The sequence below is a fragment of the Vespa velutina genome, chromosome 2 (genome assembly GCF_912470025.1).
Source record: "Vespa velutina chromosome 2, iVesVel2.1, whole genome shotgun sequence".
Taxonomy (NCBI): domain Eukaryota; kingdom Metazoa; phylum Arthropoda; class Insecta; order Hymenoptera; family Vespidae; genus Vespa; species Vespa velutina.
This window is the reverse complement of record NC_062189.1, coordinates 8,031,479-8,043,434: the sequence shown is the minus strand read 5'-3', so window position 1 is coordinate 8,043,434 and position 11,956 is coordinate 8,031,479. Positions and strand designations below refer to the sequence as shown.

At 36.0% G+C, this 11,956-nt stretch overlaps 1 protein-coding gene across 3 annotated transcripts in view; it reads left to right on the top strand.

Annotated features, from left to right (window-relative positions):
* The first annotated feature begins 565 nt into the window (after positions 1–565).
* The window catches only part of LOC124946784 (complexin), a 233,650-nt gene continuing 222,259 nt past the window's right edge, over positions 566–11,956 (top strand). Inside the window, exons 1-2 of one of the 3 annotated variants that reach the window (XM_047488006.1) lie at positions 566–670; positions 1,266–1,409. The gene's annotated coding sequence lies outside the window, so the exon portion shown is untranslated. The other 2 variants (XM_047488007.1, XM_047488005.1) reach the window with 2 other exon arrangements.

Genomic DNA, 11,956 nt, shown 5'->3' with positions numbered 1-11,956 from the left:
GGAAAAGGTAGGACGAAAGAAAATGGAGTGGGAACGAAGAAAGAAAGATCGGGAGAAAGAGATAGAGCGAGAATGAGAAAGAGAGGGGAAAAAGAGACACATTGGCGCGCGTACGCCAAGTGACGAATGTATGCACGCGCAAAAGGGTATGCGAGAGGGAATGTACGAGAGATAGAAAGAGAAAAAGATGAGGATAGAACGCCCCGCCCTCTTCCGACTCGACATTGCTCTCCGGCAGAGGTTTGCACCCCTTACCCCTCAATGGTCCGGCGACGTTCTGTTGGCCGTGGAAGCAGCAAAGCCGCCCCTCTCACCAACCCCTCTCTTTTCCACCCATTTCCTTTCTCTGTCTTTCTTATTCCTTCTCTCTTTTTACGTAAGCCTTTCTTTGTCTCTCTTTGGTACTATGTAAGGTTCCTTCTCTCTTTCTCTCTCTCTCTCTCTCTCTCTCTCTCTCTATCTCTCTCACTCTTCGTCTGGTTTTGTGTATAGGAAAGGCAACGTCAGCCCCGCGTAGAAAGCCCCATACCACCTTCGATGGATCGATGGCGTGTGACTCGCTCGCCCCCCGTTGCGTGGCGCCATAGTCGCCGGCACGGCAACTCCGCCGCTCAGTCTGAACTCGGGTTCACTCAGTCCACGACCGTTTGCCACGAGACTTCGATCTCTGGTACGCAGGGCGCACGAAACCGAGAGAGAAAGAGAGAAACGCATAGACTTCTTGCGTATACGGAAAAGATAAACGTTTCGCAGTTAGAGATAAACGGCCGGATACGAAGCTTGTATTCACGCGAAGATATACGCGGCAGAGAGAAAAGGACAACACTTAAAGACACGTACGCATCTCTAGACGAGTACCTTATCTATACGCGAGAGAGAGACCGTACGCGTACTCTTTCGTATCTCTCTCTCTCTTTCTCTCTTTTCTCTTTCACTTTTTTCTTTCTTTCTCTTTCTCTTCTCTTTCTCTTTTCTCTCCACTTTCTCTCTCTCTCTCTCTCTCTCTCTCTCTCTCTATTTTCTTTCTTCTCTTTCTTCTTCATCTTCTTTCTCTTCGTATTTTCTTCTACCCTTCTCGATCTTAACTTTCCTTTCTCCGAAAGTTCGCGCGCGCGCGCGCGAGAGAGAGAGAGAGAAAAAAAAATAATCGCCGACAAAAAACACCGGTGACGGAGAGGAAGAGAGAGAGATATAGTCGAGCGCGTCTCGTGAGAAAGACTGAAAAAAAGAGAGAGAATAAATATTCACAAACGACGAGAATTCAGCTTTTAAAGTCTACATCGACGTCATCGTCATCGTCGTCATCGTCGTCGTCGTTGTCGTCGTTGTCATCGTTTCTTTCGTCGTCATTGTCATCCGTCGTCCTCTTCGTCCAACGGCGAACCAACAGTTGCCTATCGCAGATAAAGGTGAGCTAACGAATTTTTACAAGATTTTACTACCCACTTTGTTCACATAATAATCCAAACATTTCTTGAATTTCATTGAATTTTCTTACTTTTATAAATATCAACGAAAAGGTTATAGAAGTGAAAACCACGCGCGCGCGTGCTCGCGTGCGTAGCGTCTACTGGGTGCGTCGTATTCGCGTTGGCGAGACTTGTGCCATCCTCGTCGCACACGCTTAACGCGCCTATTTCCCGACTCTCTCGTTTTCGTGTCGCTCGCGAGAGCTTTACGTGCGACGTACCATGGTAGTTCGATAAAATGCGAGGGATAGGCCGTCGCGACTCTCTCTCTCTCTTTCTCTCTTTCTCTCTCTTTCTTTTTCTCTATCTTTTTCTCTCACTCGTTCATCGATCTTGAAAGCATCGGCAAAGCCAGACTTCTTCGTCTTTCTCTTCCTTTCAATTTCTAACGAGTTTTCATCATGAGACTCTTGCCTTTAAGTTTTTGTAAAAGCGTAGGAATTTTTTTCTATGCTTAGTTGAAAGCAAACAATTTTGTTTTCGAGAAATTGAGATAGATAGAGAGAGAGAGAGAGAGAGAGAGAGAGAGAGAGAGAGAGAGACGAAGTAGAAGCATAACAAATGTACTTACTTCCTTCTTCTTTTTATTATTTCTTTTTTCGATGTCATTGGGAGACCTTAAGACGTAGTTTTATTTGAAAGTTGCAAGATCGTACGTGATCTTTCCAAGTGTGACTTTAGCGAACGCGATCGTGGAAACATTTTCTAGCAGAAGTTTGCTAATGGCGTACCATGGCGTAATAACGACAGAGGCTGCCGGTCAACGTACTCCACCCTCTCGAAGAAAATTTTGCCTCCGGCGCGAGACGTTGATTCTTCTTCACGAACTTTCACGAAAGATGAAACTTTTAAGATGCAGAAAAACCGTAATCTATAGATACTTATGGTAAAATTTCGTGAGATGAAAATTAATATCGTATTTTTCGATTATTATAAAAATAGTTCTAAAAAAGTTCTTTTCTTTTTTTTTCATATTTATTATAAAAATAAATTTGATAAATTAAGTCTTAAAAATCTTTAAATCTAAACGTTATAAATTATGAAGCTTATGATAGTTCAAGCATAATCGATACGTGTCGCATATTTACTTTAACTTTGATTATTATAAATCAATCATATGTACATATGTATATACATATGTTCTTATTACGTGGAAACGTTCGAAACCTTTTCAAAACGTCCTCACAATTATCTTATTCAAGATCAAAAATCTGTAAATTCGCTTATTGAAAAAAAAAAAGAAGAATGTAGAGAAAGATTTATTAAGAAATTCGAGATACCAAGAAACAGCGGAAAGGTTTAAACTCTTCCGCATGCCATCAACATTTAATCTTCTTCCTAGGAGAGAAAGAGAAAGAGAAAAGTAGAGAACAAGGAAGAATAGTCATCTGACGGACGGTGGAAATCGAGTTTTCCGAAGTTTTCTAAGCGCGCAAAGACAGTGATTAAACTCGTATTTCATTTCAAACTGGACACGAATAATTCGAAACTTGAATTGAACTTATGCCGGCGCGTAAAATCGATTTTCTTCGAGAGATAAAAGGGAAAACGAAAGAAAAATTGATATTAACCATTTCCTACATAGGATTCTTCTTTTCCCAGTCAGGATAAATATCCATCAATGTATCTATACTTGTACATTAGATAGGAAACGTCTCGTTTTGCATTCTTATTGGTTGCCTATGCGTATATACGAAAATTGAGATGTCAAAAGATCAGGGCCAGCTCGTTTTCCGTAACTTGATCGCATTACTAGAATGGAATTGTCGATCGTAGCTCTTTTCCAAGATCCTCTTTCGGTCTTCTTAAGAAGCGTCAATAAATCGTCGGATTCGATTCGTTTCGTCATACATACATACATACATACATACATACATACATACATACATACATACATATATATATATATATATGTGTGTGTATATATATAACATATTGACATACATATATATATGTATGTATGTTATATATATATATATATATATATATATATATATATATATATATATATGTATATATATATGACAGAATTTTTATCATATTTAGATATAAGAAAATGTATGTGTATGTATATATATATACATATACACATACATATATATATGTGGAACTATTTTATCGACGTTTATGTTTATATTAGTTTGATCAAATCTTTTTAAGGTGCCGAGGATTATTTGATGCCAAATAATTACAAAAAATTATTTATTTTTCCGATAGATGTGATTATATATGTGTACAAAATAGATATAGTAAGGAATGACCGAAAAAATAATGATCTTCGAAATGTCAAAAATGACATGACGAAGAACGAGTAGTGAGTTAATAATTGTATGATCTTTTTCGTCACGGTTATTACCTTTTTTAAATACATATCTACTTTTTATTTTCTTCAAAATTGTAAAGTGATATTCAATTTCTTCGTTTAAATCTATTACCCAATATCTATCATATAATAAAAATTATATCGGTCACTTGTTTCGTTTGAACGAATTTCTAGTATGAATCACATAGATTTGAATACGATCAAATTAATTTAATCAAAATATTCGTATATTTTATTATATATTTCTTTATTTCGTAGGCACTCGTAATAAACAAGTGTGAATGCGATTGAATAGCACGTTAAGCAAAAATACTTATCTTTTCTGTAATTAACCAAAAGCCAATATACTTGACACGGTTACCGTGTAGAGATTCGGGTATGTCACACTAAAAATAGGATCACTCGATGAGGCCACGATCACTTCAACTTCTTCATGAACATTCGGAGAATCGCTTTAATCAAGCTGCTCAATTCGTTCTCTTTCCTAAATCTCGCCCTTTTTAATCCGAGCGAGGTTGGCAGGTCAGATCAATGACGAACTTTTACTACTTCGTGCTTGACGAGAACGGACGATCGAGCACCGTCCGTTACCACCAACGACGACCTACGAACTTTCCTCGTTCGAGCGGTTTCGCGACATCCCCCAAAATTTCTCCACCCTCTTCTCACTTCTCGATCTCCCAGGGCAATTAGGATCGATCGACGTTTTTTGTTCCTTTTTCTCGGTATTTTACTTTTACCTCGTTATTTACAGTATTAACCACGGAAAAGTATTGCCGCACTACAATGGCACTTTGCCAATAAATACATTTTTTTCTCATATTCGGTCATATTCGTCTTCAAAAATCAATGTCGATTGTAAAGTCAGATAGGGGATAATATATTTCGTCTCTCTCCTTAAACATAAATTAACAATAATTTGTACTAAGTTATGCCATATCCAATAGGGATGTTAGACATATCTATATTGATTATCGATAAACGTGACTCCATTGAGGACAGTGGTATCACAGAGGAGCCAGTGGCATGCGATAAGATCGAGACGTACGATTGCGATTCGATAAGTATATGTGTATATATATATATATATATATATATATATATATATATATATATATATACTACACATACATTATGGATATATTATACATATATGTATATATATATGATATACATATGCATATATATATATATATATATATATATGCATATATATACACATATACATTGCTATAACTGATTTTCGAATTTCGTCTTCAATATATTCGATTCTCGGACTGAATGACGATGCAGAATTCCTAGACAGAAATTGACTAAGCAACGATCGAGCGACAAGGTATCTTGGATAAGCCAGGGGTGTGACCAAAATCTTTTTTCAGGTCACGTTTGTTAACTATAGTGGAGACATTGAATTGAAAATGGATAGAAAAACGAAGATAAAAGAGTATAATCGTAGGTTATTTTGCAAATCATGATAAAATGTGCTAGATCGCGAGTCGTTTCTTTTGGAAAGTGTTGCGTCATCTAGATTCATCAAGATCGATGTTTCGTTTACAATCTAAGTGTCATAAATCGGTGAGATAACTGAGCAACCCAACGACAGGAGACCATAATATAACGTAAAAGGGTAATGGAAAAACCGTTCGAATCAACGAACTTCGTTTAATCGGTCGCATACTATGATTAAACAACTAGAAATCAAAAGCTTTCGTGTTCTGTACGAAGAGAACTCGATTAAAAATAAACCGTTCGCTCTACGATAAATAACGAGAGAAAAACAAAGAGAGAGAGAGAGAGAGAGAGAGAGGGAGAGAGAGAGAGAGAGAGTGAGAGAGAGAGAGAGAATGAGAGATAGAGAAAGAGAGAGAAAATTGTAGAAGTAGAGCAAAACGAGCAATGAATATGAATTTGTTTTTGAATTTCCCCTTTCCGCTTCTTGGGAAACTTTTGTAAAAATAACAGTTAAATGTAATAAAATTTTTTTCCTATTTTTTCTTCTTTTTTTCTTCCATTTTTGTTTTGGTTTTCTAACAAATCGATTTGACGTTAAACATTATACAACATAATGAAATTTGTATTAACCGAGGAAAGTATTCCTATTAATTGAACGATCGTAAATAACGAAATATATAGGTACATAGAGAATTCGTAAACTGTAAACTGATTTGAATTTGACTAACAGAAGCAAAAGAAAACATGGTAGATTTGAAAAATCATTAAAATATCACGTTAACACGATTGCGATAGTAATATTTTTTCGAGATAGGAACGTTTTTCTGTAAGTTAGAAACTAAGAGAGTGAGAAAAGAGAATGAGGAAATAGAAGAGGGATAGAAGGAAAAGGAACAGACGGTTCTTCTGTTAGGTTGCTGCCCTTTCTCTTTAACGAATTCGGAAGCGTGCATACCTAATGGCGCTTTCTCTCTCTCTCTCTCTCTCTCTCTCTCGCTCTTTCGCTTTCTCTCTCTTAGTCTCTCTCATTCTCCCTTTCTCTCGTGGGAACTAATTTCGAGACGTCGAGACTTACGGTTCCGTGAGGTCGTAAGTAATTTTGGAAAGGCTTTGAGAGAGTCGGAGAGGCTCGACGATAATTTGACCGGCGTCGGACGTGAAGGGAGGACAGGAAAGATAAGTGAGGAAGACGAGAAGAGTGGAGACTATAGTATAGGGTGGTGCTAGAATACTTGAGTGGTGTCTACGGTGACGGGGAGGGGGATAGTTGTTGGTGTGTAGTCTGCAGATACATATCGAACAACCCGTAGCTTGCTTTCGCATCGATCGCCTTCCGTTGAAATTTGTTTCGCAGTTATCTGTTCCTTTTTTCTTTTTTTCTCTCTCCTTCATAACTATTATTTCCGCTACTTTGTTTCCTCCTCTATTTCGTTTTCTCGCTAATCTGTGAATATCGAAATCGAAGCTTTTTATTTAGGAAAGAAAGAGACAGAAAGAGAGAGAGAGAGAGAGAGAGAGAGAGAGAGGGGAAAGAGAATTCTATAGAATTTAAATTTGATTGTCGCAGCTATTCGATGAGTAGTACCATGTTGATTATACACTCCTTATTTCTTTTGTTTCTTTTTATTTTCGTTAAACCTTAGCTCGTAGGGAACCAAGAAGAGTTGACGATAGGTCGACCTGAGAATTCTAATGGCGAATGTTGGAAGAGGAAGTCCAGAGTATTGGGAGAAAGGATAAGGATGAGGGTGAGGGTGAAGGTGAGAGCGGCGAGGAGAAAGAAGAAATTAAAAGGTAGTAAGGAATTCTCCGAGAACTGTGAAGATAGAAAGAGAGGAGGATCGCCGTCGGTTCGTTCCGGGACAAAACTTTAACCTCCTTCGTTTTGCGAATACCGTAGATCAAACCGGGTGCGAGGAAGTTAATTCGTAAAACGAATGCTTCGAAAATGCCTCGAGCTCTTATATCGCCTTTTATTACCCGATTGTTCCTTCGAATGGGCAGAAAAAAGAAATGATGAAAAAAATCGAAAGAAGAATGAAAAAAAAAAAAAAAAATAAAAATAAAAATAAAAATAAAAAAGGAAAAGAGGAAAGGAAGGTAGAAACTCGAACTCGATTGTCCTCGCCGTTGACTCGTAATCCTTTTATCGGTCCATTCACAACTTGCGAACGTATTTTTCATTCCATGTGAGAGACTTTGTCTTCTTGAAGAATGAAAAAAAGAAAGAAAAAAAACGAAGGAGATATAGAAGCAGGAAAACGTTTGGAATTTGGAATTTTCATTCTTGAAAAGTTTGACCTATAAAGATTCAGAAGATAGAGATAGAGAGAGAGAGAGAGAGAGAGAGAGAGAGAGAGAGAGAGAGAGAGAGAGAGAAAGAGACATACATACACAGAGACATACATCTACAAGGTTAAGGATTGAATTTCGCGTAAAAATCATACGGATCGAGGCAAAGACACGTAGAGCTTTCGTCGAATTTGTGAGGCACGTGCTAAGGCAATGACTTTTCGTTTCGTGATCCGACATGTTACAGCTTTGACTATCTTTCTTCTACTTCTTTCTTTCTTTCTTTCTTTCTTTTCTCTTTTCTTTTATCGTACTTTTCGACTTTGTAGGATTATCGACCAAGGATATTTTTCTCTATTCGGGATACTTCATCTTCTCGTCTATTGTATTCTATTTTTCGAGTCTCTCTCTCTCTCTCTCTCTCTCGCTCTTTCAATTTCAACGTTCGATCCTTGTCTTTGCAACATCGTCACATTCAGGGTGAGACTCGTAGATCGCGAGATTATGCGATGATAAAAGCCGTCGAACGTTTGATACGATTAAATAACATTTTTCGATATATCCACTCCCTCTTTGCTAGGGATCATCGCATTATTTGCCTTTAATCTCTTCCGGGCCGCAATGATCGAACGTGGATTCGTAAAATCTATTAATCCTATGGAAAATCAGGTCATTGTCGTCATATGTGTAATACGTGTAGATTTCACGTATGTGTATTTTATATACATAGCTTTGTTATATAAACGAACGAGTACATGCGTTTCTCGTGTTTTACATATATATATATACACAAATGTCCTAACGAACGGAACAGAAAACGCGCCGACGTAAACTGAATCGAAAATAAATTGTCTTTTGATGATTCTGCTATTCTTTCTCTCTCTCTCTCTCTCTCTCTCTCTCTCTCTCTCTCTCTTTCTCTCTCTCTTCTTCGTTATTTTTTCCTCCATTTTCTGCCGAGCAAGCTTTCTTCCTTTTTCTTTCACAAATAATACTATTTTTTTTCCATTAAGTCCTCTATCTTTGATAAGGTTCGATCGATAAATTACTACGTTATACCGTGTCAACTCAGTTGTTGATCAGATTTTTATAGAAACATTTGCGAACGTGTATTTTCGAAGTTCCCATATAGTTTAGGTTCGCTTTATTTATCTTACTGTAATTCAACGTATGTACATGCATGCATACATACATATGTATATACATAAAAACTTTTTAAAAGAAATCTTTCGTAGAAAAATTTTATCTCGATCTTTTTCCATAGATCATTTTTGTTTACGACACTAGAAATGACAATGTTTGTAATAGTTTATAATATGCCTCATGAAAAATATTTCAAAAGACATGAGAAAAATCATTTCATTGTGGATCAACGAGGAAAAGTTTTTGATCGATAAAAGATGAAAGTGGTTAGAATGGGTGAAGAAATGTGATTGAGCGAACTTGGGAGATCAATCGATATTTTGAGTTTCATAAGGAACTCGTTATTTCCCGTGGTTTCCGATTAGGGGTGCTTACTCTCGCTGTCCGATAACCGTACGGAAAATATAGTCCGCCAGAAAATCCGGTGAGCTTCATAAAATTCCGATCTCTCATCCCCCATGGGAACGAATTGGAAACTTCGTCAAGACCACCTACAGAGGTGTGTGTTTGCTGTCTTCTCCGATACCATTCTCAAAAAGCTAGCCCGTATTTTTCCGAAGCTTTTCAAGTCGACGTTTATCCGGCAGGACTATTTTTCTAAGCAACGTCGTCCGAAATTCAAGTGATCGTTTTTAATACAGCTTCCTATATATATATATATATAAGTAAAGCTCTGATAGTTGTTATATGCATTAACTTTCTTAATGCATAATTAAGATAACTCGGTGTATATTTTATTTCTATTATTAAATAATAGAAAAATTAGAAAAATATGAATACATAAGAGAAAAGAGACATTGTATAAATTTTATTAGAAAATCTTTTCCGTATAAAAATTTTTGTATTAATGGAAGTGTTCGTTCTTTCTAACAAAATTTTTTTATTTATATTTATTTATTAATTTATTTGTTACAAGATCTTATGATTTTTTTAAGGAAGAGAGTGATAGAGATGTTTTTTATCTTCGACTTAGTCACCTAATTAATATATAGCAAAAATAATTTTATCGTTATTATTCAGTATAAATACGAATAGAAAAATATGAAAAACTGAGGTTGTATATCGATTTTATAAAAAAATGTTCTTCTATTTATATCTGTCCGCTCTAAAATATTATCTTCTTTTTTTATTTATAATTATTTTTCAATTTATTAGTTAACGATATTAGTTAATGAATATCGTGATCTATCGAAGAAGAGAGCTATACGAAGCTTGTGTATCTCTAAGCTAATCGTATTCATGTTGAAGCTTATCATGGAACCTTACTGAATATTCTCATTTGAAACTTTAGCAGCCCTTAGTTTTGATCGATGAATATATCGATATCATCTAACAAAAGTTATCTTCTAACAAACACTTCCTAACACGCTTGTATACCATTCCCTGTAATTATCATTTTCTCTTACTATAGATCATTACGTTGTTTATTCCAATGGAACCAAAGTTGTTTCGATAGAATCGAACGAGTACAAAGCTTATTATTATTATCATTACTATTAAAGCGTATCAGCGAAAATGACTGACCTAGATTTTCACTACAGACCGATGGCAGGAATTTCGTTTTGTAATTAATCGTGTTCCAATTCAAATATAAATTACTTTCTTGCTTTGTCGATTTGGGAGAGATAATAATTTCTAACATATGTCGTATCTGGAATAAAGATCTTGGAAACGTAACAAGATCTACTTACGTATATCATATACACATATACTCATAGACATTCGCTTTATGGTTGAATTGGAAGTATGGAGAATGTTGGAAGAAGAGATTCAAAGACTTAACGTCATAGGCAAAGGCAAAGTAACGAAGGCTTACGAGCTTTTTTCTCATCATCCTTTTCTTCTTCTTCTTCTTCTTCTTCTTCTACTTTTTCATTCTTTTCCTCTTCTTCATAGTCTTTTACGGCGAGACGTCGTTTGGCTCAAGAAAAGTTGCCGGCAACAAAAGATTAGAGTTCGTTTCGGTCAGATTATCGGCATTCGTTGAGCTAAATTTTTGATGGTTGACCTATATTACTAGAAGTCTGAGAGTATTAACGCCAAGCTCTGAGAATCCTATTATACGCTAATTTGCGTCCGACGTGCGACCGTACGTGCTACAGAGATAAAAGGTAGGCATAAAAGAAGTGGTGGAAAGAAAAAACGAAAAAGTGAGAAGGAAAGAAAAAGTAAGAAGGATTTAAGTTTCATTGCCGAACTATCCTTGGAAAAAAAAGTATTTTATTTCGTAATTTTTGTGGACGATACCAGTTTGCTAATATCCAATGGACAGACCTATTTTAGACGACATTGAGCTTTAAAAGGAATGAAGTTTTTAAAATTTATGCTCCATGAAGCTATTAAACAAAGGAGTATTTAAAAGAACAAGACTGAAAATTTGTCGACGATAATAATCTTTATTGGAGAAAATTTTTCAGGTCAATCCTATATAGATCGGTAAAGTAATTTACCAATTTAAAAAGAACTAATGTAGGATTTATATAAATATACTATATATATATATATATATATATATATATATATATATATATATATATATATATATAGTTCATATATATTATATATATATTATACATATATTGTTCATTAAGAGAAATAGAAGATAGTAGGTATTCGTTCTTTTCTCGGACTTTAAAAGTCGGCCAAATGAAATTAGAACCTGCCTTTAGTAAAAAGTATGTTACGAATGTTCACAAAAGGGTTTCTCCCTTAAGGGAAAAGCTTCAACCCGTTACCGAAAGTAAGCAGAGTAGCAATATATGTATGTATTTCTTCGGGTACTAAGGCACTTTAAAAGTTTTCTTCCCTTTACCACGATCCAAATAAATCATAGTCCTCAACCGTAAGTTGTTGGAGCAATGGTGCGTGATGTAGGTAAGCTAGCACGGTCCAAGACATTTTTGAGGTTGCAGATGGCGTCATTTTTCACAGATCTTCTCTCTTTTTCTTTTTCCTTTCCTTTCCTTAGAACTTTATCCTCGTTTTAAGACGTTTGAACGCGTTCGTTTAAGACTGAGTCGCGTCGTTCATCCAAGCGATGTTTTTCTCGCTCGCGGCAAATCGCTGCTCGTGGCACAAGCGTAATAAATATATGATATTTATTTCACAACTCGACTTACCTCGGCAAATTTGCAAAAGTCGCTTCTTGCAAATCTATTTTCTAGTATTACCCTCTACCTTATTCCTCTTTCTCTATCTCTCTTACCAGTTTCACTAGTATTCCACATATACAAACATATACGGAGGCGTATCTGATCTCCATAACAAATCCAAAGAA